Source organism: Leuresthes tenuis, unplaced genomic scaffold (assembly GCF_036924035.1).
Source record: "Leuresthes tenuis unplaced genomic scaffold, fLeuTen1.0.hap1 SCAF_12, whole genome shotgun sequence".
Taxonomy (NCBI): Eukaryota; Metazoa; Chordata; class Actinopteri; order Atheriniformes; family Atherinopsidae; genus Leuresthes; species Leuresthes tenuis.
This window is the reverse complement of record NW_027325366.1, coordinates 541386-557961: the sequence shown is the minus strand read 5'-3', so window position 1 is coordinate 557961 and position 16576 is coordinate 541386. Positions and strand designations below refer to the sequence as shown.

At 48.8% G+C, this 16576-nt stretch overlaps 29 non-coding genes and 1 pseudogene across 29 annotated transcripts; 1 reads left to right on the top strand and 29 right to left on the bottom strand.

Annotated features, from left to right (window-relative positions):
* Positions 1-345: 345 nt before the first annotated feature.
* LOC140266474 (U2 spliceosomal RNA) lies at positions 346-536 on the bottom strand. Its single transcript, XR_011907101.1, has one exon. It is a non-coding gene; the product is annotated as a U2 spliceosomal RNA (small nuclear RNA).
* Positions 537-811: 275 nt separating this feature from the next.
* Positions 812-925, bottom strand: LOC140265718 (U5 spliceosomal RNA). Its single transcript, XR_011906417.1, has one exon. It is a non-coding gene; the product is annotated as a U5 spliceosomal RNA (small nuclear RNA).
* Positions 926-1334: 409 nt separating this feature from the next.
* LOC140266477 (U2 spliceosomal RNA) lies at positions 1335-1525 on the bottom strand. Its single transcript, XR_011907104.1, has one exon. It is a non-coding gene; the product is annotated as a U2 spliceosomal RNA (small nuclear RNA).
* A 274-nt stretch (positions 1526-1799) lies between these two features.
* LOC140265871 (U5 spliceosomal RNA) lies at positions 1800-1913 on the bottom strand. Its single transcript, XR_011906557.1, has one exon. It is a non-coding gene; the product is annotated as a U5 spliceosomal RNA (small nuclear RNA).
* Positions 1914-2299: 386 nt separating this feature from the next.
* Positions 2300-2490, bottom strand: LOC140266270 (U2 spliceosomal RNA). The gene has a single exon (XR_011906914.1). It is a non-coding gene; the product is annotated as a U2 spliceosomal RNA (small nuclear RNA).
* Positions 2491-2765: 275 nt separating this feature from the next.
* On the bottom strand, positions 2766-2879 carry LOC140265667 (U5 spliceosomal RNA). Its single transcript, XR_011906370.1, has one exon. It is a non-coding gene; the product is annotated as a U5 spliceosomal RNA (small nuclear RNA).
* A 376-nt stretch (positions 2880-3255) lies between these two features.
* Positions 3256-3446, bottom strand: LOC140266245 (U2 spliceosomal RNA). The gene has a single exon (XR_011906891.1). It is a non-coding gene; the product is annotated as a U2 spliceosomal RNA (small nuclear RNA).
* Positions 3447-3685: 239 nt separating this feature from the next.
* On the bottom strand, positions 3686-3799 carry LOC140265594 (U5 spliceosomal RNA). The gene has a single exon (XR_011906304.1). It is a non-coding gene; the product is annotated as a U5 spliceosomal RNA (small nuclear RNA).
* Positions 3800-4185: 386 nt separating this feature from the next.
* LOC140266296 (U2 spliceosomal RNA) lies at positions 4186-4376 on the bottom strand. Its single transcript, XR_011906937.1, has one exon. It is a non-coding gene; the product is annotated as a U2 spliceosomal RNA (small nuclear RNA).
* A 249-nt stretch (positions 4377-4625) lies between these two features.
* LOC140266125 (U5 spliceosomal RNA) lies at positions 4626-4719 on the bottom strand (annotated as a pseudogene).
* Positions 4720-5128: 409 nt separating this feature from the next.
* LOC140266294 (U2 spliceosomal RNA) lies at positions 5129-5319 on the bottom strand. Its single transcript, XR_011906936.1, has one exon. It is a non-coding gene; the product is annotated as a U2 spliceosomal RNA (small nuclear RNA).
* Positions 5320-5594: 275 nt separating this feature from the next.
* LOC140320775 (U5 spliceosomal RNA) lies at positions 5595-5708 on the bottom strand. Its single transcript, XR_011918558.1, has one exon. It is a non-coding gene; the product is annotated as a U5 spliceosomal RNA (small nuclear RNA).
* Positions 5709-6109: 401 nt separating this feature from the next.
* LOC140320398 (U2 spliceosomal RNA) lies at positions 6110-6300 on the bottom strand. The gene has a single exon (XR_011918251.1). It is a non-coding gene; the product is annotated as a U2 spliceosomal RNA (small nuclear RNA).
* Positions 6301-6567: 267 nt separating this feature from the next.
* On the bottom strand, positions 6568-6681 carry LOC140320834 (U5 spliceosomal RNA). Its single transcript, XR_011918611.1, has one exon. It is a non-coding gene; the product is annotated as a U5 spliceosomal RNA (small nuclear RNA).
* A 409-nt stretch (positions 6682-7090) lies between these two features.
* Positions 7091-7281, bottom strand: LOC140266293 (U2 spliceosomal RNA). The gene has a single exon (XR_011906935.1). It is a non-coding gene; the product is annotated as a U2 spliceosomal RNA (small nuclear RNA).
* Positions 7282-7548: 267 nt separating this feature from the next.
* On the bottom strand, positions 7549-7662 carry LOC140320730 (U5 spliceosomal RNA). The gene has a single exon (XR_011918517.1). It is a non-coding gene; the product is annotated as a U5 spliceosomal RNA (small nuclear RNA).
* A 409-nt stretch (positions 7663-8071) lies between these two features.
* LOC140320184 (U2 spliceosomal RNA) lies at positions 8072-8262 on the bottom strand. The gene has a single exon (XR_011918055.1). It is a non-coding gene; the product is annotated as a U2 spliceosomal RNA (small nuclear RNA).
* Positions 8263-8537: 275 nt separating this feature from the next.
* Positions 8538-8651, bottom strand: LOC140320833 (U5 spliceosomal RNA). The gene has a single exon (XR_011918610.1). It is a non-coding gene; the product is annotated as a U5 spliceosomal RNA (small nuclear RNA).
* A 387-nt stretch (positions 8652-9038) lies between these two features.
* On the bottom strand, positions 9039-9229 carry LOC140266495 (U2 spliceosomal RNA). Its single transcript, XR_011907120.1, has one exon. It is a non-coding gene; the product is annotated as a U2 spliceosomal RNA (small nuclear RNA).
* Positions 9230-9504: 275 nt separating this feature from the next.
* On the bottom strand, positions 9505-9618 carry LOC140320831 (U5 spliceosomal RNA). Its single transcript, XR_011918609.1, has one exon. It is a non-coding gene; the product is annotated as a U5 spliceosomal RNA (small nuclear RNA).
* A 409-nt stretch (positions 9619-10027) lies between these two features.
* Positions 10028-10218, bottom strand: LOC140320443 (U2 spliceosomal RNA). The gene has a single exon (XR_011918293.1). It is a non-coding gene; the product is annotated as a U2 spliceosomal RNA (small nuclear RNA).
* Positions 10219-10493: 275 nt separating this feature from the next.
* Positions 10494-10607, bottom strand: LOC140265900 (U5 spliceosomal RNA). The gene has a single exon (XR_011906583.1). It is a non-coding gene; the product is annotated as a U5 spliceosomal RNA (small nuclear RNA).
* A 401-nt stretch (positions 10608-11008) lies between these two features.
* On the bottom strand, positions 11009-11199 carry LOC140320332 (U2 spliceosomal RNA). Its single transcript, XR_011918191.1, has one exon. It is a non-coding gene; the product is annotated as a U2 spliceosomal RNA (small nuclear RNA).
* Positions 11200-11466: 267 nt separating this feature from the next.
* On the bottom strand, positions 11467-11580 carry LOC140320830 (U5 spliceosomal RNA). Its single transcript, XR_011918608.1, has one exon. It is a non-coding gene; the product is annotated as a U5 spliceosomal RNA (small nuclear RNA).
* Positions 11581-11989: 409 nt separating this feature from the next.
* Positions 11990-12180, bottom strand: LOC140266292 (U2 spliceosomal RNA). Its single transcript, XR_011906934.1, has one exon. It is a non-coding gene; the product is annotated as a U2 spliceosomal RNA (small nuclear RNA).
* A 267-nt stretch (positions 12181-12447) lies between these two features.
* Positions 12448-12561, bottom strand: LOC140320729 (U5 spliceosomal RNA). Its single transcript, XR_011918516.1, has one exon. It is a non-coding gene; the product is annotated as a U5 spliceosomal RNA (small nuclear RNA).
* Positions 12562-12970: 409 nt separating this feature from the next.
* Positions 12971-13161, bottom strand: LOC140320183 (U2 spliceosomal RNA). Its single transcript, XR_011918054.1, has one exon. It is a non-coding gene; the product is annotated as a U2 spliceosomal RNA (small nuclear RNA).
* A 275-nt stretch (positions 13162-13436) lies between these two features.
* On the bottom strand, positions 13437-13550 carry LOC140320829 (U5 spliceosomal RNA). Its single transcript, XR_011918607.1, has one exon. It is a non-coding gene; the product is annotated as a U5 spliceosomal RNA (small nuclear RNA).
* A 409-nt stretch (positions 13551-13959) lies between these two features.
* On the bottom strand, positions 13960-14150 carry LOC140320365 (U2 spliceosomal RNA). Its single transcript, XR_011918221.1, has one exon. It is a non-coding gene; the product is annotated as a U2 spliceosomal RNA (small nuclear RNA).
* A 580-nt stretch (positions 14151-14730) lies between these two features.
* Positions 14731-14894, top strand: LOC140320409 (U1 spliceosomal RNA). Its single transcript, XR_011918261.1, has one exon. It is a non-coding gene; the product is annotated as a U1 spliceosomal RNA (small nuclear RNA).
* The last annotated feature ends 1682 nt before the right edge of the window (positions 14895-16576 follow it).

Here is a 16576-nt window from a genome sequence, read left to right as displayed (position 1 = left end):
CCCATGGTGAGCTTTGCTTGGTTGAGACGCTTGCTCCTCGGCTGACCAAGTAGGAACAATTGGGCCCTATTCGATGGCTGCCTTGTCTTTTACTCTGTGCAAAAGACAAGGCAGCCACAAACACCACGGGAAACACCGTATTGAGGCTTTGTTCTGAGCGCTCATTCGTTGTCGCGTTTCTTTCAAGCAATTCTCCCGGTTAGCCCGCACTCGGCTCGCTCCCAGAGCCGTGTTAAAGTCTGCCTCGCATTCACTCCCTTTTCTCAGCAGACTAAAAGAAATTTTCATCTTGGGCTCCCTGAGACTTCCATCCTGCACCACTGTTTGCTTTTTCACAAGAGCAGAGAAGAGCGCACCGTTCCCAGCGGCACTGCAGTACCGGGTCAATGCTTGGAGTGAATGGAGCAAGCTCCTTTTTCAACTCCTCTTACTAAAAATCCATTTAATATGTAGTCCTCGTATAGAGGACATATCAGATATTAAACTGATAAGAACAGATACTACACTTGATCTTAGCCAAAAGGCCGAGAAGCGGTAACTGTCCACTGGTTCACGTCCGAGGGCCCTTCCTGGCACCATGCGCACTTGTCGCGGTGTTCTTTTTATGGCCATAGGTGGCCAGAGAGTCACTTTGCACCTCCGCCCACCCGCTGCACTCAGCACTCTTCAGCCCTTTTAAATGGTATAACTTTGCACTCCCGCGAGCACCATTCAAGCAACATCGGCACAGTCACAACAAGTAAGGCGACTCTACTCAGGGAAGTCACTCTGCACAGGAACAAGATTTCTTTTGCACAGACAGAAAGGGCTTCACCCGCAAAGGTAAAGCCTGCCAAAAATAGAAACAACTCATTAGTGCTGCTCTCCACGGAAGTCTTTAGTAAAAGGCGAAAGACTTGTACGTTATGAAGAGAAACCAGAATACGATTATCCGTCACTGCGGGAGCAGGGCACCAGGCCAGTTGGCATAGCCACCTTCCCCATGGTGAGCTTTGCTTGGTTGAGACGCTTGCTCCCCCTTGCTCCTCAGCTGACCAAGTAGGAACAATCGGGCCCTATTCGATGGCTGCCTTGTCTTTTACTCTGTGCAAAAGACAAGGCAGCCACAAACACCACGGGAAACACCGTATTGAGGCTTTGTTCTGAGCGCTCATTCGGTGTCGCGTTTCTTTCAAGCAATTCTCCCGGTTAGCCCGCACTCGGCTCGCTCCCAGAGCCGTGTTAAAATCTGCCTTGTATTCACTCCCTTTTCTCAGCAGACTAAAAGAAAATTTCATCTTGGGCTCCCTGAAACTTCCATCCCGCACCACTGTTTGCTTTTTCACAAGAGCAGAGAAGAGTGCACCTTTCCCAGCGGCACTGCAGTACCGGGTCGATGCTTGGAGTGAACGGAGCAAGCTCCTTTTTCAACTCCTGTTCCTAAAAATCCATTTAATATGTAGTCCTCGTATAGAGGACATATCAGATATTAAACTGATAAGAACAGATACTACACTTGATCTTAGCCAAAAGGCCGAGAAGCGATAACTGTCCACTGGTTCACGTCCGAGGGCCCTTCCTGGCACAATGCGCACTTGTCGCGGTGTTCTTTTTATGGCCATATTTGGCCAGAGAGTCACTTTGCACCTCCGCCCACCCGCTGCACTGAGCACTCTTCAGCCCTTTTAAATGGTATAACTTTGCACTCCCGCGAGCACCATTCAAGCAACATCGGCACAGTCACAACAAGTAAGGCGACTCTACTCAGGGAAGTCACTCTGCACAGGAAAAGATTTCTTTTGCACAGACAGAAAGGGCTTCACCTGCAAAGGTAAAGCCTGCCAAAAATAGAAACAACTCATTAGTGCTTTCTTCCACGGAAGTCTTTAGTAAAAGGCGAAAGACTTGTACGTTATGAAGAGAAACCAGAGTACGATTATCCGTCACTGCGGGAGCAGGGCACCAGGCCAGTTGGCATAGCCACCTTCCCCATGGTGAGCTTTGCTTGGTTGAGACGCTTGCTCCCCCTTGCTCCTCGGCTGACCAAGTAGGAACAATCGGGCCCTATTCGATGGCTGCCTTGTCTTTTACTCTGTGCAAAAGACAAGGCAGCCACAAACACCACGGGAAACATCGTATTGAGGCTTTGTTCTGAGCGCTCATTCGGTGTCGCGTTTCTTTCAAGCAATTCTCCCGGTTAGCCCGCACTCGGCTCGCTCCTAGAGCCGTGTTAAAGTCTGCCTCGCATTCCCTCCCTTTTCTCAGCAGACTAAAAGAAACTTCCATCCTGCACCACTGTTTGCTTTTTCACAAGAGCAGAGAAGAGCGCACCGTTCCCAGCGGCACTGCAGTACCGGGTCGATGCTTGGAGTGAACGGAGCAAGCTCCTTTTTCAACTCCTGTTCCTAAAAATCTATTTAATATGTAGTCCTCGTATAGAGGACATATCAGATATTAAACTGATAAGAACAGATACTACACTTGATCTTAGCCAAAAGGCCGAGAAGCGATAACTGTCCACCGGTTCACGTCCGAGTGCCCTTCCTGGCACAATGCGGACTTGTCGCGGTTTTCTTTTTATGGCCATAGGTGGCCAGAGAGTCACTTTGCACCTCCGCCCACCCGCTGCACTGAGCACTCTTCAGCCCTTTTAAATGGTATAACTTTGCACTCCCGCGAGCACCATTCAAGCAACATCGGCACAGTCACAACAAGTAAGGTGACTCTACTCAGGGAAGTCACTCTGCACAGGAACAAGATTTCTTTTGCACAGACAGAAAGGGCTTCACCCGCAAAGGTAAAGCCTGCCAAAAATAGAAACAACTCATTAGTGCTGCTCCCCACGGAAGTCTTTAGTAAAAGGCGAAAGACTTGTACGTTATGAAGAGAAACCAGAGTACGATTATCCATCACTGCGGGAGCAGGGCACCAGGCCAGTTGGCATAGCCACCTTCCCCATGGTGAGCTTTGCTTGGTTGAGACGCTTGCTCCTCGGCTGACCAAGTAGGAACAATTGGGCCCTATTCGATGGCTGCCTTGTCTTTTACTCTGTGCAAAAGACAAGGCAGCCACAAACACCACGGGAAACACCGTATTGAGTCTTTGTTCTGAGCGCTCATTCGGTGTCGCGTTTCTTTCAAGCAATTCTCCCGGTTAGCCCGCATTCGGCTCGCTCCCAGAGCCGTGTTAAAGTCTGCCTCGCATTCACTCCCTTTTCTCAGCAGACTAAAAGAAACTTCCATCCTGCACCACTGTTTGCTTTTTCACAAGAGCAGAGAAGAGCGCACCGTTCCCAGCGGCACTGCAGTACCGGGTCGATGCTTGGAGTGAACGGAGCAAGCTCCTTTTTCAACTCCTGTTCCTAAAAATCCATTTAATATGTAGTCCTCATATAGAGGACATATCAGATATTAAACTGATAAGAACAGATACTACACTTGATCTTAGCCAAAAGGCCGAGAAGCGATAACTGTCCACTGGTTCACGTCCGAGGGCCCTTCCTGGCACAATGCGCACTTGTCGCGGTGTTCTTTTTATGGCCATAGAGTCACTGAGCACTCTTCAGGCCTTTTAAATGGTATAACTTTGCACTCCCGCGAGCACCATTCAAGCAACATCGGCACAGTCACAACAAGTAAGGCGACTCTACTCAGGGAAGTCACTGTGCACAGGAAAAAGATTTCTTTTGCACAGACAGAAAGGGCTTCACCCGCAAAGGTAAAGCCTGCCAAAAATAGAAACAACTCATTAGTGCTGCTCTCCACGGAAGTCTTTAGTAAAAGGCGAAAGACTTGTACGCTATGAAGAGAAACCAGAGTACGATTAACCGTCACTGCGGGAGCAGGGCACCAGGCCAGTTGGCATAGTCACCTTCCCCATGGTGAGCTTTGCTTGGTTGAGACGCTTGCACCCCCTTGCTACTCGGCTGACCAAGTAGGAACAATCGGGCCCTATTCGATGGCTGCCTTGTCTTTTACTCTGTGCAAAAGACAAGGCAGCCACAAACACCACGGGAAACACCGTATTGAGGCATTGTTCTGAGCGCTCATTCGGTGTCGCGTTTCTTTCAAGCAATTCTCCCGGTTAGCCCGCATTCGGCTCGCTCCCAGAGCCGTGTTAAAGTCTGCCTCGCATTCACTCCCTTTTCTCAGCAGACTAAAAGAAACTTCCATCCTGCACCACTGTTTGCTTTTTCACAAGAGCAGAGAAGAGCGCACCGTTCCCAGCGGCACTGCAGTACCGGGTCGATGCTTGGAGTGAACGGAGCAAGCTCCTTTTTCAACTCCTGTTCCTAAAAATCCATTTAATATGTAGTCCTCGTATAGAGGACATATCAGATATTAAACTGATAAGAACAGATACTACACTTGATCTTAGCCAAAAGGCCGAGAAGCGATAACTGTCCACTGGTTCACGTCCGAGGGCCCTTCCTGGCACAATGCGCACTTGTCGCGGCGTTCTTTTTATGGCCATAGGTGGCCAGAGAGTCACTGAGCACTCTTCAGCCCTTTTAAATGGTATAACTTTGCACTCCCGCGAGCACCATTCAAGCAACATCGGCACAGTCACAACAAGTAAGGCGACTCTACTCAGGGAAGTCACTCTGCACAGGAACAAGATTTCTTTTGCACAGACAGAAAGGGCTTCACCCGCAAAGATAAAGCCTGCCAAAAATAGAAAAAACTCATTAGTGCTGCTCTCCACGGAAGACTTGTACGTTATGAAGAGAAACCAGAGTACGATTATCCGTCACTGCGGGAGCAGGGCACCAGGCCAGTTGGCATAGCCACCTTCCCCATGGTGAGCTTTGCTTGGTTGAGACGCTTGCTCCCCCTTGCTCCTCGGCTGACCAAGTAGGAACAATCCGGCCCTATTCGATGGCTGCCTTGTCTTTTACTCTGTGCAAAAGACAAGGCAGCCACAAACACCACGGGAAACACCGTATTTAGGCATTGTTCTGAGCGCTCATTCGGTGTCGCGTTTCTTTCAAGCAATTCTCCCGGTTAGCCCGCACTCGGCTCGCTCCCAGAGCCGTGTTAAAGTCTGCCTCGCATTCACTCCCTTTTCTCAGCAGACTAAAAGAAAATTTCATCTTGGGTTCCCTGAAACTTCTATCCTGCACCACTGTTTGCTTTTTCACAAGAGCAGAGAAGAGCGCACCGTTCCCAGCGGCACTGCAGTACCGGGTCGATGCTTGGAGTGAACGGAGCAAGCTCCTTTTTCAACTCCTGTTCCTAAAAATCCATTTAATATGTAGTCCTCGTATAGAGGACATATCAGATATTAAACTGATAAGAACAGATACTACACTTGATCTTAGCCAAAAGGCCGAGAAGCGATAACTGTCCACCGGTTCACGTCCGAGGGCCCTTCCTGGCACAATGCGCACTTGTCGCGGTGTTCTTTTTATGGCCATAGGTGGCCAGAGAGTCACTTTGCACCTCCGCCCACCCGCTGCACTGAGCACTCTTCAGCCCTTTTAAATGGTATAACTTTTCACTCCCGCGAGCACCATTCAAGCAACATCGGCACAGTCACAACAAGTAAGGCGACTCTACTCAGGGAAGTCATTCTGCACAGGAACAAGATTTCTTTTGCACAGACAGAAAGAGCTTCACCCGCAAAGATAAAGCCTGCCAAAAATAGAAACAACTCATTAGTGCTGCTCTCCACGGAAGTCTTTAGTAAAAGGCGAAAGACTTGTACGTTATGAAGAGAAACCAGAGTACAATTATCCGTCACTGCGGGAACAGGGCACCAGGCCAGTTGGCATAGCCACCTTCCCCATGGTGAGCTTTGCTTGGTTGAGACGCTTGCTCCCCCTTGCTCCTCGGCTGACCAAGTAGGAACAATCGGGCCCTATTCGATGGCTGCCTTGTCTTTTACTTTGTGCAAAAGACAAGGCAGCCACAAACACAACGGGAAACACCGTATTGAGGCTTTGTTCTGAGCGCTCATTCGGTGTCGCATTTCTTTCAAGCAATTCTCCCGGTTAGGCCGCACTCGGCTCGCTGCTAGAGCCGTGTTAAAGTCTGCCTCGCATTCACTCCCTTTTCTGAGCAGACTAAAAGAAACTTCCATCCTGCACCACTGTTTGCTTTTTTTTTTTTTTTTTTTTCACAAGAGCAGAGAAGAGCGCACCGTTCCCAGCGGCACTGCAGTACCGGGTCGATGCTTGGAGTGAACGGAGCAAGCTCCTTTTTCAACTCCTGTTCCTAAAAATCCATTTAATATGTAGTCCTCGTAGAGAGGACATATCAGATATTAAACTGATCAGAACAGATACTACACTTGATCTTAGCCAAAAGGCCGAGAAGCGATAACTGTCCACTGGTTCACGTCCGAGGGCCCTTCCTGGCACAATGCGGACTTGTCGCGGTGATCTTTTTATGGCCATAGGTGGCCAGAGAGTCACTTTGCACCTCCGCTGCACTGAGCACTCTTCAGCCCTTTTAAATGGTATAACTTTGCACTCCCGCGAGCACCATTCAAGCAACATCGGCACAGTCACAACAAGTAAGGCGACTCTACTCAGGGAAGTCACTCTGCACAGGAACAAGATTTCTTTTGCACAGACAGAAAGGGCTTCACCCGCAAAGGTAAAGCCTGCCAAAAATAGAAACAACTCATTAGTGCTGCTCTCCACGGAAGTCTTTAGTAAAAGGCGAAAGACTTGTACGTTATGAAGAGAAACCAGAGTACGATTATCCGTCACTGCGGGAGCAGGGCACCAGGCCAGTTGGCATAGCCACCTTCCCCATGGTGAGCTTTGCTTGGTTGAGACGCTTGCTCCCCCTTGCTCCTCGGCTGACCAAGTAGGAACAATCGGGCCCTATTCGATGGCTGCCTTGTCTTTTACTCTGTGCAAAAGACAAGGCAGCCACAACCACCACGGGAAACACCGTATTGAGGCTTTGTTCTGAGCGCTCATTCGGTGTAGCGTTTCTTTCAAGCAATTATCCCGGTTAGCCCGCACTCGGCTCGCTCCGAGAGCCGTGTTAAAGTCTGCCTCGCATTCACTCCCTTTTCTCAGCAGACTAAAAGAAAATTTCATATTGGGCTCCCTGAAACTTCCATCCTGCACCACTGTTTGCTTTTTCACAAGAGCAGAGAAGAGCGCACCGTTCCCAGCGGCACTGCAGTACCGGGTCGATGCTTGGAGTGAACGGAGCAAGCTCCTTTTTCAACTCCTGTTCCTAAAAATCCATTTAATATGTAGTCCTCGTATAGAGGACATATCAGATATTAAACTGATAAGAACAGATACTACACTTGATCTTAGCCAAAAGGCCGAGAAGCGATAACTGTCCACTGGTTCACATCCGAGGGCCCTTCCTGGCACAATGCGCACTTGTCGCGGTGTTCTTTTTATGGCCATAGGTGGCCAGAGAGTCACTTTGCACCTCCGCCCACCCGCTGCACTGAGCACCCTTTTAAATGGTATAACTTTGCACTCCCGCGAGCACCATTCAAGCAACATCGGCACAGTCACAACAAGTAAGGCGACTCTACTCAGGGAAATCACTCTGCACAGGAACAAGATTTTTTTTGCACAGACAGAAAGGGCTTCACCCGCAAAGGTAAAGCCTGCCAAAAATAGAAAAAACTCATTAGTGCTGCTCTCCACGGAAGTCTTTAGTAAAAGGCAAAAGACTTGTACGTTATGAAGAGAAACCAGAGTACGATTATCCGTCACTGCGGGAGCAGGGCACCAGGCCAGTTGGCATAGCCACCTTCCCCATGGTGAGCTTTGTTTGGTTGAGACGCTTGCTCCCCCTTGCTCCTCGGCTGCCCAAGTAGGAACAATCGGGCCCTTTTTGATGGCTGCCTTGTCTTTTACTCTGTGCAAAAGACAAGGCAGCCACAAACACCACGGGAAACACCGTATTGAGGCTTTGTTCTGAGCGCTCATTCGGTGTCGCGTTTCTTTCAAGTAATTCTCCCGGTTAGCCCGCACTCGGCTCGCTCCCAGTGCCGTGTTAAAGTCTCCCTCGCATTCACTCTCTTTTCTCAGCAGACTAAAAGAAAATTTCATCTTGGGCTTCCTGAAACTTCCATCCTGCACCACTGTTTGCTTTTTCACAAGAGCAGAGAAGAGCGCACCGTTCCCTGCGGCACTGCAGTACCGGGTCGATGCTTGGAGTGAACGGAGCAAGCTCCTTTTTCAACTCCTGTTCCTAAAAATCCATTTAATATGTAGTCCTCGTATAGAGGACATATCAGATATTAAACTGATAAGAACAGATACTACACTTGATCTTAGCCAAAAGGCCGAGAAGCGATAACTGTCCACTGGTTCACATCCGAGGGCCCTTCCTGGCACAATGCGGACTTGTCGCGGTGTTCTTTTTATGGCCATAGGTGGCCAGAGAGTCACTTTGCACCTCCGCCCACCCGCTGCACTGAGCACTCTTCAGCCCTTTTAAATGGTATAACTTTGCACTCCCGCGAGCACCATTCAAGCAACATCGGCACAGTCACAACAAGTAAGGCGACTCTACTCAGGGAAGTCACTCTGCACAGGAACAAGATTTCTTTTGCACAGACAGAAAGGGCTTCACCCGCAAAGGTAAAGCCTGCCAAAAATAGAAACAACTCATTAGTGCTGCTCTCCACGGAAGTCTTTAGTAAAAGGCGAAAGACTTGTACGTTATGAAGAGAAACCAGAGTACGATTATCCGTCACTGCGGGAGCAGGGCACCAGGCCAGTTGGCATAGCCACCTTCCCCATGGTGAGCTTTGCTTGGTTGAGACGCTTGCTCCCCCTTGCTCCTCGGCTGACCAAGTAGGAACAATCGGGCCCTATTCGATGGCTGCCTTGTCTTTTACTCTGTGCAAAAGACAAGGCAGCCACAAACACCACGGGAAACACCGTATTGAGGCTTTGTTCTGAGCGCTCATTCGGTGTCGCGTTTCTTTCAAGCAATTATCCCGGTTAGCCCGCACTCGGCTCGCTCCGAGAGCCGTGTTAAAGTCTGCCTCGCATTCACTCCCTTTTCTCAGCAGACTAAAAGAAAATTTCCATCCTGCACCACTGATTGCTTTTTAACAAGAGCAGAGAAGAGCGCACCGTTCCCAGCGGCACTGCAGTACCGGGTCGATGCTTGGAGTGAACGGAGCAAGCTCCTTTTTCAACTCCTGTTCCTAAAAATCCATTTAATATGTAGTCCTCGTAAAGAGGACATATCAGATATTAAACTGATAAGAACAGATACTACACTTGATCTTAGCCAAAAGGCCGAGAAGCGATAACTGTCCACTGGTTCACGTCCGAGGGCCCTTCCTGGCACAATGCGCACTTGTCGCGGTGTTCTTTTTATGGTCATAGGTGGCCAGAGAGTCACTTTGCACCTCCGCCCACCCGCTGCACTGAGCACTCTTCAGCCCTTTTAAATGGTATAACTTTGCACTCCCGCGAGCACCATTCAAGCAACATCGGCACAGTCACAACAAGTAAGGCGACTCTACTTAGGGAAGTCACTCTGCACAGGAACAAGATTTCTTTTGCACAGACAGAAAGGGCTTCACCCGCAAAGGTAAAGCCTGCCAAAAATAGAAACAACTCATTAGTGCTGCTCTCCACGGAAGTCTTTAGTAAAAGGCGAAAGACTTGTACGTTATGAAGAGAAACCAGAGTACGATTATCCATCTCTGCGGGAGCAGGGCACCAGGCCAGTTGGCATAGCCACCTTCCCCATGGTGAGCTTTGCTTGGTTGAGACGCTTGCTCCCCCTTGCTCCTCGGCTGACCAAGTAGGAACAATCGGGCCCTATTCGATGGCTGCCTTGTTTTTTACTCTGTGCAAAAGACAAGGCAGCCACAAACACCACGGGAAACATCGTATTGAGGCTTTGTTCTGAGCGCTCATTCGGTGTCGCGTTTCTTTCAAGCAATTCTCCCGGTTAGCCCGCACTCGGCTCGCTCCCAGAGCCATGTTAAAGTCTACCTCGCATTCACTCCCTTTTCTCAGCAGACTAAAAGAAAATTTCATATTGGGCTCCCTGAAACTTCCATCCTGCACCACTGTTTGCTTTTTCACAAGAGCAGAGAAGAGCGCACCGTTCCCAGCGGCACTGCAGTACCGGGTCGATGCTTTGAGTGAACGGAGCAAGTTCCTTTTTCAACTCCTGTTCCTAAAAATCCATTTAATATGTAGTCCTCGTATAGAGGACATATCAGATATTAAACTGATAAGAACAGATACTACACTTGATCTTAGCCAAAAGGCCGAGAAGCGATAACTGTCCACTGGTTCACGTCCGAGGGCCCTTCCTGGCACAATGCGGACTTGTCGCGGTGTTCTTTTTATGGCCATAGGTGGCCAGAGAGTCACTTTGCACCTCCGCCCACCCGCTGCACTGAGCACTCTTCAGCCCTTTTAAATGGTATAACTTTGCACTCCCGCGAGCACCATTCAAGCAACATCGGCACAGTCACAACAAGTAAGGCGACTCTACTCAGGGAAGTCACTCTGCACAGGAACAAGATTTCTTTTGCACAGACAGAAAGGGCTTCACCCGCAAAGGTAAAGCCTGCCAAAAACAGAAAAAACTCATTAGTGCTGCTCTCCACGGAAGTCTTTAGTAAAAGGCGAAAGACTTGTACGTTATGAAAGGAAACCAGAGTACGATTATCCGTCACTGCGGGAGCAGGGCACCAGGCCAGTTGGCATAGCCACCTTCCCCATGGTGAGCTTTGCTTGGTTGAGACGCTTGCTCCCCCTTGCTCCTCGGCTGACCAAGTAGGAACAATCGGGCCCTATTCGATGGCTGCCTTGTCTTTTACTTTGTGCAAAAGACAAGGCAGCCACAAACACAACGGGAAACACCGTATTGAGGCTTTGTTCTGAGCGCTCATTCGGTGTCGCATTTCTTTCAAGCAATTCTCCCGGTTAGGCCGCACTCGGCTCGCTGCTAGAGCCGTGTTAAAGTCTGCCTCGCATTCACTCCCTTTTCTGAGCAGACTAAAAGAAACTTCCATCCTGCACCACTGTTTATTTTTTTTTTTTTTTTTTTTTCACAAGAGCAGAGAAGAGCGCACCGTTCCCAGCGGCACTGCAGTACCGGGTCGATGCTTGGAGTGAACGGAGCAAGCTCCTTTTTCAACTCCTGTTCCGAAAAATCCATTTAATATGTAGTCCTCGTATAGAGGACATATCAGATATTAAACTGATCAGAACAGATACTACACTTGATCTTAGCCAAAAGGCCGAGAAGCGATAACTGTCCACTGGTTCACGTCCGAGGGCCCTTCCTGGCACAATGCGGACTTGTCGCGGTGATCTTTTTATGGCCATAGGTGGCCAGAGAGTCACTTTGCACCTCCGCTGCACTGAGCACTCTTCAGCCCTTTTAAATGGTATAACTTTGCACTCCCGCGAGCACCATTCAAGCAACATCGGCACAGTCACAACAAGTAAGGCGACTCTACTCAGGGAAGTCACTCTGCACAGGAACAAGATTTCTTTTGCACAGACAGAAAGGGCTTCACCCGCAAAGGTAAAGCCTGCCAAAAATAGAAACAACTCATTAGTGCTGCTCTCCACGGAAGTCTTTAGTAAAAGGCGAAAGACTTGTACGTTATGAAGAGAAACCAGAGTACGATTATCCGTCACTGCGGGAGCAGGGCACCAGGCCAGTTGGCATAGCCACCTTCCCCATGGTGAGCTTTGCTTGGTTGAGACGCTTGCTCCCCCTTGCTCCTCGGCTGACCAAGTAGGAACAATCGGGCCCTATTCGATGGCTGCCTTGTCTTTTACTCTGTGCAAAAGACAAGGCAGCCACAACCACCACGGGAAACACCGTATTGAGGCTTTGTTCTGAGCGCTCATTCGGTGTAGCGTTTCTTTCAAGCAATTATCCCGGTTAGCCCGCACTCGGCTCGCTCCGAGAGCCGTGTTAAAGTCTGCCTCGCATTCACTCCCTTTTCTCAGCAGACTAAAAGAAAATTTCATATTGGGCTCCCTGAAACTTCCATCCTGCACCACTGTTTGCTTTTTCACAAGAGCAGAGAAGAGCGCACCGTTCCCAGCGGCACTGCAGTACCGGGTCGATGCTTGGAGTGAACGGAGCAAGCTCCTTTTTCAACTCCTGTTCCTAAAAATCCATTTAATATGTAGTCCTCGTATAGAGGACATATCAGATATTAAACTGATAAGAACAGATACTACACTTGATCTTAGCCAAAAGGCCGAGAAGCGATAACTGTCCACTGGTTCACATCCGAGGGCCCTTCCTGGCACAATGCGCACTTGTCGCGGTGTTCTTTTTATGGCCATAGGTGGCCAGAGAGTCACTTTGCACCTCCGCCCACCCGCTGCACTGAGCACCCTTTTAAATGGTATAACTTTGCACTCCCGCGAGCACCATTCAAGCAACATCGGCACAGTCACAACAAGTAAGGCGACTCTACTCAGGGAAATCACTCTGCACAGGAACAAGATTTTTTTTGCACAGACAGAAAGGGCTTCACCCGCAAAGGTAAAGCCTGCCAAAAATAGAAAAAACTCATTAGTGCTGCTCTCCACGGAAGTCTTTAGTAAAAGGCAAAAGACTTGTACGTTATGAAGAGAAACCAGAGTACGATTATCCGTCACTGCGGGAGCAGGGCACCAGGCCAGTTGGCATAGCCACCTTCCCCATGGTGAGCTTTGTTTGGTTGAGACGCTTGCTCCCCCTTGCTCCTCGGCTGCCCAAGTAGGAACAATCGGGCCCTTTTTGATGGCTGCCTTGTCTTTTACTCTGTGCAAAAGACAAGGCAGCCACAAACACCACGGGAAACACCGTATTGAGGCTTTGTTCTGAGCGCTCATTCGGTGTCGCGTTTCTTTCAAGTAATTCTCCCGGTTAGCCCGCACTCGGCTCGCTCCCAGTGCCGTGTTAAAGTCTCCCTCGCATTCACTCTCTTTTCTCAGCAGACTAAAAGAAAATTTCATCTTGGGCTTCCTGAAACTTCCATCCTGCACCACTGTTTGCTTTTTCACAAGAGCAGAGAAGAGCGCACCGTTCCCTGCGGCACTGCAGTACCGGGTCGATGCTTGGAGTGAACGGAGCAAGCTCCTTTTTCAACTCCTGTTCCTAAAAATCCATTTAATATGTAGTCCTCGTATAGAGGACATATCAGATATTAAACTGATAAGAACAGATACTACACTTGATCTTAGCCAAAAGGCCGAGAAGCGATAACTGTCCACTGGTTCACATCCGAGGGCCCTTCCTGGCACAATGCGGACTTGTCGCGGTGTTCTTTTTATGGCCATAGGTGGCCAGAGAGTCACTTTGCACCTCCGCCCACCCGCTGCACTGAGCACTCTTCAGCCCTTTTAAATGGTATAACTTTGCACTCCCGCGAGCACCATTCAAGCAACATCGGCACAGTCACAACAAGTAAGGCGACTCTACTCAGGGAAGTCACTCTGCACAGGAACAAGATTTCTTTTGCACAGACAGAAAGGGCTTCACCCGCAAAGGTAAAGCCTGCCAAAAATAGAAACAACTCATTAGTGCTGCTCTCCACGGAAGTCTTTAGTAAAAGGCGAAAGACTTGTACGTTATGAAGAGAAACCAGAGTACGATTATCCGTCACTGCGGGAGCAGGGCACCAGGCCAGTTGGCATAGCCACCTTCCCCATGGTGAGCTTTGCTTGGTTGAGACGCTTGCTCCCCCTTGCTCCTCGGCTGACCAAGTAGGAACAATCGGGCCCTATTCGATGGCTGCCTTGTCTTTTACTCTGTGCAAAAGACAAGGCAGCCACAAACACCACGGGAAACACCGTATTGAGGCTTTGTTCTGAGCGCTCATTCGGTGTCGCGTTTCTTTCAAGCAATTATCCCGGTTAGCCCGCACTCGGCTCGCTCCGAGAGCCGTGTTAAAGTCTGCCTCGCATTCACTCCCTTTTCTCAGCAGACTAAAAGAAAATTTCATCTTGGGCTGCCTGAAACTTCCATCCTGCACCACTGTTTGCTTTTTCACAAGAGCAGAGAAGAGCGCACCGTTCCCAGCGGCACTGCAGTACCGGGTCGATGCTAGGAGTGAACGGAGCAAGCTCCTTTTTCAGTTCCTGTTCCTAAAAATCCATTTAATATGTAGTCCTCGCATAGAGGACATATCAGATATTAAACTGATAAGAACAGATACTACACTTGATCTTAGCCAAAAGGCCGAGAAGCGATAACTGTCCACTGGTTCACGTCCGAGGGCCCTTCCTGGCACAATGCGCACTTGTTGCGGAAAGAAAATTTGCTGCAAGTTCCTTGGTTGAAGTGATCAGAAAGATAATGAAAAGCCTTACTGTTTTAATCTGCAAAGGGTGAGGTCATACAGTGCAGTCACCCCAGGCAGGTGGGCATTGCCTTAGAGATGGGGAGGAACAAAATGAAAAAAAGAGGACATGTGACCACTGAAGTGGATGTTTAGCAAGGTTTGCCAAATGCTGCAGCATGTCTGCACTGGAGATATGCAGCTGCCCAGCCGTGAGGGTTTGCCTCAACTGAGAAATTTCCCAGTGTGGGTGTGGCTTTAGAGATGGGGAGGAGGGGAAAGAAATATATTTGTGCTGCAAGTTCCTTGGTTGTTTAAAAGAAGAAGTGATCAGAAAGATAATGAAAAGCCTTACTCTTTTAATCTGCAAACGTTTTAGTTTCGGGGTAGCTGCTGCTGCTGGCATGGCACACCAGACAGTTGAAGTTGCAGCACCGTCCGGCCGAGTGAGGCACCTGGGAAAGAGGTATCAGCCTCTGACATTTCCAACTCATACTTACCTGGCAGCAGAGACACCATGATCAAGAAGGTGGTTCACTCAAGGCGAGGTTCAGTCATTGCACACCGACTGTACTGACCCTTGCGAATTCCCCAAATGTGGGAATCTCGACTGCATAATTTCTGGTAGTGGGGGACTGCGTTCGCGCTTTCCCCTGATTTGGTTGTTTAACATGAATATTTCTGGTCTACATTACCCTTTCTCTACCTTAAATTTAAACTTAAATTTACATATCTAAAATAAATAAGAGGACCCATTAAATGGCCATAAAGAGTACAAAAGAATATTTATATTTATGTTTTTTTTAAAATGACACTTTTAATATTGAGGGATCTGTATAATTACAAATGCTTCTCGCCGTTATGTTCTTATTTCCCACATTGTTCCCGACATATAAATGCACCATTGTCCGGTTAAAGCAGTCAGCACGAGGCACCTGCAAAGTGAATAACAGCGAAGGGAGTATTAAACGTCAAAGAAATGTGAGTAAACACATATTTCAGAGGCTTGAATTAGGGGCATACTATGAGTGGAGACTTTATAAAAGTAGTTTTAACTTGTGTGCCCGCGTTGGACCGGCAACTCGGCTAACATCAATGTTAGACATTTAAACGTGGTTAGCAAAATGACGTTTTTGCTGCAGCCTAACAGAGCAAATTAACAAAGTTTTTACAGATAGGAGCCACTTTCAAAATGATTATAGAATTTCAATGCTTCATGCTTCCCACAGCAGAAAGCCAGTACTTTAGTCAGATTGGAGTCTTGTCTCCAGCGTTTTTCTCAGGTGTTCAGGAGCTTTGAGTGCTACCAAATTGATGACAGGTGATGTAAAATAATAATAATAATAATAATAATAATAATAATAATAATAATAATAATAATAATATAAAACACGGAAATATTTTTTACTTTGGTATTGAAATGTTTTTGAAATATGGTCAACATAGATATGTTTTCATTGTGTTTTTACATAAAGAATGGAATAATATTCAGGTTAGAAAGTTTGGTTACACATATTTACAATTTGTTGTGAAGTTAACCTGTCAGGTGGTTTTTGCATAAATGTGTGAGATTCTGTGACTGATTTAATCCAGCAACTATGACGTCATCTCAGCTGGTTTCAGCCAGGACAGGGAGCGGTCCGTTACAGGGCCACACATAGGGCCACACATAGGGCCACACACAGGGCCACACATAGGCAGACACACAGGGCCACACACAGGGCCACACACAGGGCCACACACAGGCAGACACACAGGGCCACACACAGGGCCACACATAGGGCCACACATAGGCAGACACACAGGGCCACACATAGGCAGACACACAGGGCCACACACAGGGCCACACACAGGGCCACACATAGGCAGACACACAGGGCCACACACAGGGCCACACACAGGGCCACACATAGGGCCACACACAGGCAGACACACAGGGCCACACACAGGGCCACACACAGGGCCACACATAGGGCCACACATAGGCAGACACACAGGGCCACACATAGGCAGACACACAGGGCCACACATAGGCAGACACACAGGGCCACACACAGGGCCACACACAGGGCCACACATAGGCAGACACACAGGGCCACACACAGGGCCACACACAGGGCCACACAAAGGGCCACACACAGGCAGACACACAGGGCCACACACAGGGCCACACATAGGGCCACACATAGGCAGACACATAGGCAGACACACAGGGCCACACATAGGGCCACACATAGGCAGACACACAGGGCCACACATAGGGCCACACATAGGCAGACACACAGGGCCACACATAGGCAGACACACAGGGCCACACACAGGGCCACACACAGGGCCA